Below are 5,464 nucleotides of genomic sequence, written 5' to 3'. Positions count from 1 at the left end.
ATCTTTATTTGTATTTGTTCTCAACACTTTTTATTCTTTATGCTCAATTAGTATTAAGTTCTAGATATTAATGTTTTTCTTGCCCGAAACGCATTGCGTAATAGTGGCTTTAGGCATTGTATGTACTAGCTCTATCTATATATATCAATCCATTAATGTAACATCACATGTATGTATGTACCTTACCTGAAAAAACATATTTATTTATTTATTTATTTATTTATTTATTTGTGGTACGAGGGCACCCAAGGATTATCCTCAAGGCTTCGTTCTGCAATTTTTCAAGCCCTCCAAGCTTTCTTTATTTATTTTATTTTATTTATATATACAAGAAGGTTTGTGAGAATACATTGGATAGTACAGTAATTACATTCTTGTAAAGCCACTAGTACGCGCAGCGTTTCGGGCAGGTCCTTAATCTAACAGATAATTTTAAGTAGGTAAATTTCAATCAGAATTGATAAATGAAAGATACATTACAAGAGAAAAATGAGATGAGAGAGATAAGTAAGTATATTAAAGCACATTGTTATATTAAAGCTCTGATTGATTACATTGACAGCTTGATTAGTAATTTAAACAAGATTAATAGACACCATACAGCAGATTGACAGCACATATAAGACAGCAATGATCACAATGGTAAAGATGTTCAGATTGGGTACATAAAGATTGGGAGACTGGGTAGCAAAAGATTCAGATAAATAAGATTTATAAACACCATACAGCAGATTGGCAGCACATATAAGAAGACAGCAATGATCACAATGGTAAAGATGTTCAAATTGGGAACATAAAGGTTGGGAGATTGGGTAGTAATAGATACGGTGCAATTTTAAGGCAAGAAGTGAAACTATGAAGATGAAATTAGGTACTTTTTAGTATTGATTTTGAATGATGTAAAAGTTGGACAGCTTTTCAATTCAGTAGGGAGTGAGTTCCATAAACTGGGTCCCTTTATTTGCATAGAGTGTTTACACAGATTAAGTTTAACTCTGGGGATATCAAAGAGATATTTATTTCTGGTGTGGTGATAATGGGTCCTATTACATCTGTCCAGGAAGAGTTCCAGACAAGGATTTGCATTTAAGAACAGGGTTTTGTAAATGTAGTTGACACAAGAGAATTTGTGGAGTGAGATTATGTTTAGCATGTTTAGGGAGTTAAACAAGGGGGCTGTGTGTTGTCTGAAAGCAGAATTTGATATTATTCTGATAGCAGATTTTTGCTGGGTGATGATGGACTTGAGGTGGTTTGCAGTGGTTGAACCCATGCACAGATACCATAGTTGAGATAGGGCTAGATTAGTGCATAATATAGAGAGATGAGAGCAGAGTTAGGAACATAATATCTGATTTTGGAGAGTATACCAACTGTTTTAGAGACTTTCTTAGTTATGTGTTGTATGTGGGTACTGAAGTTGAGTCTCTTGTCTAGGAATATGCCAAGAAACTTTCCATCATTTTTATTGCTAATGTTTACATTGTCAATCTGAAGCTGAATTGCATTTGTAGATTTGCTTCCAAATAGGATGTAGTAGGTCTTTTCTATGTTAAGTGTTAGTTTGTTGGTTGACTTTTTTTAAGTGAACTTTTAAGTGGATAAGTGGACTTTTTTTAGTTCATTATTAACAACATCATTTAGTGTATGTGGGTTGGGGTTGGAGTAAATGAGGGTAGTATTATCAGCAAACAAAATAGGTTTCAGAATGTTAGAGACATTAGGCAGATCATTAATGTATATAAGAAATAGTAGGGGTTCCAAGATGCTGCCCAGAGGCACTCCAACGGTTATTGGTAGAATGGGAGAGATTATATTATTGATGGCTACACATTGGTGTCTATCACTAAGATAGGATTGGATATAGTCCAGTGCATATCCTCGGATTCCATAATGATGGAGTTTACATAAGAGGTAATCGTGATTAACAGTATCAAAGGCCTTTCTCAGGTCAATGAAGAGTCCAATTGGAAACTCATTTTTGTCAAGGGCAGAGTAAATTATATCAAGGAGACTAATAATTGCATCGTTGCTACTCTTTTGAGAGCGGAAGCCAAACTGACAGGGGCTAAGAATGTCGAATTTTACGAGATAGGAGTAGAGCTGTTTGTAGATAATTTTTTCAAATATTTTTGATAGCATGGGTAGGTTCGATATTGGTCTGTAGTTGTTTATGTCTGACGGATTACCTCCTTTATGAACTGGCGTTACTCTTGCGTTTTAAGGATATCAGGGAAGGTATGACACTCAAGGGATTTGTTGAACAGCAGAGCTATAGGTGGTGCAAGGGCATGGGAGGCGCTCTTGTATACAATGGATGGGATTTCACTGATGTTCCCAGCTTTGGTTTTTAGTGAGTGTATGATGGACACAACATCTGACGGGCTGACTGGTGAGAGGAGAAGAGAATTTGGATAGCTGCCTGAGAGATATGTGTCTGAGTCTGTGGGATTTTACTTGCAAGGTTAGCACCAATCGACGAAAAGAAGCTATTAAATTCATTCGCCATTTCTAAGTCAGATGACAGTGTAAGGCCATCCTTAGAGAGTGTTATCTGGTTGTGGGAGTGTTGTTTAGTTCCCAGGATGTTAGAGATGGTATTCCATGTGCTTTTCATGTTGCCTTTTGCTTCTTTGAATCTAGTCTCATAATATGAAAGTTTTGCTTTTCTTATGATACTGGTAAGCACTGATGAGTACCTTTTAACTACTTCCATTAAAATTAGGCCACTCCTAAATTTCTTTTCGTATTCATGTTTTTTGTTGATTGATTTAATTATGCCACTTGTGAGCCACGGGTTATTTTTTCTTTTATCAGTTACTTGTTTGGTAAGGAGGGGACAGTGAGTGTTGTAGAGGCTTAGAATTTTGGAGAGAAAGAGGTTAGTTGATGAGTTTATATCCTGTGAATTATTAAATTCAGATTCCCAGTTAATATTGTGAAGTGCATTAGAGAGATTGCCTAAAGCTGATTCCCTATGTAGCCTGAATGAAAGTTTTTTGGTTTCTGGTGGTGATGTGCCAATGTTTGCTATGAGGAAAGTAGGATAGTGGTCAGTTGTTCTGTCATAAATTACCCCAGATGTAAGGGGGCTTCTTTCAGGCATCAAAACAAGCAGAGGTGCAGCATAATCCACTAAAGATCTAATGTATGCAAGGTATATCATTTTGACAATTCTGACATTGGCACCATAGCCTGAGTGATAACCTGCAACAGCCTTGAGAGCTCGGAGCCTCTCTTTATACTGACGACAGAGTCTGAATACAACAGGACCATACAGTGGCACCTCAAGGCCAAGGTATTTGAATCTGTTTACATAGTCAAGCTGGGAGCCATCAGACAGTTGCATCTTGCGAACAGCTCCTCCCTGCCTGGGTGGGCGCCGATTTAGTATCTTTGTTTTCTCTGCTGAGATAATTAAACCTAGGTCCTGACATGAGTCTAATACAGAGTTAAGAGTGTTCTGCGTGTTAGCATACCCAGTGGTGTGTATCATTATATCATCAGCATAGCTAATGATGTGAACGTTGGGTTTGCTCGGTATAGAGTTTAACAGCGTGTTTATTAAGATATTAAATAAGGTTTAAACCTTCTTCTTAAATTACATCATTATGGAGTCAGAGGACACTCCCTGCAATACCTCAAATCCTACCTTACTGACAGGCTCCAATATGTTTCTGTGAATAATACAATTTCTCCCATCCTACCCATCAACATTGGTGTTCCTCAGGGCAGCATACTTGGCCCTCTTCTCTTTCTCATCTACATTAATGACCTTCCAAATGCCTCCCAACACCTCAAACCAATTCTATTTGCTGACGACACAACCTTCATTTACTCCAGTCCTGACCCCCTTGCTCTAAATGCCACAGTAAATACTGAGCTAAATAAAGTCCATCTTTGGCTAACTGCCAACAAACTCACCCTTAACATTGACAAAACTTTCTATATTCTGTTTGGCAATAAATCCTCTAATCAAATAAATCTCAAAATAAACAATACCCAAATTTGTAACAAATTGGATGGCAAATTCCTTGGCATTCTCATTGACCACAAGCTGAATTTCCAGGGACACATTCTAAATATATCAAAAAAAGTTTCAAAAACTGTGGGCATTTTTTTTAAGATCAGATATTATGTACCACGCCCTGCCCTGGTGACTCTCTATTACTCCCTTATCTATCCATATCTCAACTATGGTATTTGTGCTTGGGGCTCTACTACCCAAAATCACTTACGTCCTCTAATTACTCATCACAAAGCTGCTATTAGGACAATATCCAACTCTGGCCCCAGACATCACTCGGTACCCCTACTCAAATCTCTGAATATGTTAGACATTAAGTCACTGCACATTCTCTCTTGTGTATTATACATATATAAAACGCTGAACTGTAATGCAAATCCTGACCTCAAAAGCCTGCGGACACCGCCCTGCGGGGTACCTAGTTCAAAGTCTCTTGTTTCACTCCTATGCCCCTGGAAAAATACAGATGACTTCCTGTTGGATAAGTAACCCCTGATCCAACAAAGAAGCCGACCACCAATATTCATTCTTGGAAGCTCACTCAAGATATCATGTCTATTTGCAATATCAAAGGCAGACTTAAGATCTAGGAGGGTGGTATATGACTTTTCAGTGTGCATGGTAAGAAAGGTGGTGATGCAATGATGCACACTCCTTCCATGCATGAAGCCATATATCTGGGGGGATAGCATGGTTCTTATTCTGTGGAGGAGACGGTTTAGGACCATTCTCTCGAATGTTTTGCAAATGCAGCTAGTAAGGGATATTGGGCGGAAAGCATTCTCTTGATTTGGCTTGGGAATTGGAATGATTATACTGTTGGTCCAAGAGATAGGAAGCTCCCCAATAACATAGCTCATATTATACAGCTCAAGCAGGGGATTCCCTGGTACTAAAGGGAGCAGACGCAATATGTCATAAGTGATACCATCTTCACCGGGGGATGTGGCTTTGCCTTTTGTTACGACCCTGGGTTCTTCAGTGGAAACCAGAGGTCAAAATTTAACTAATTAAGCTACGTTAGAGTAGGAAATCGCAACCCGATGTGGCTTTGTTTGTATCTTCCCTGCTAGACATAAGACTATTCTTGTTTCTCAAAGAGCATTTAAAGACTGAGCTGGGGGTTGATTATTAAATAATAACATTGGCACCAACTATGCTTACTATTACTTTCTAATCATTTGTAAAGTAAACCTGAGTAAACTTGGTATAGGGCTGCAGTACGATTAGTTGAGCAGTCTGCCGGCAGCTGTGGGGAAGGAGACTGAGACTCCATCTTTTTCTGAGCTGGCGTGGTGTGGACAGGAACCTCCTACCCTTCCTCTTCGTTTCCTTATCTCTGTGTCTTGTTCAAGATAAGTATATTGAGCACAGTATTATGCATGTCTGGCATACTCATGTCCTATGTGTTTAGTAGTATACTTTGTGTGTAGTAGG

This window comes from Procambarus clarkii, chromosome 15 (genome assembly GCF_040958095.1).
Source record: "Procambarus clarkii isolate CNS0578487 chromosome 15, FALCON_Pclarkii_2.0, whole genome shotgun sequence".
NCBI lineage: Eukaryota > Metazoa > Arthropoda > Malacostraca > Decapoda > Cambaridae > Procambarus > Procambarus clarkii.
This window is presented reverse-complemented; position numbering follows the sequence as displayed.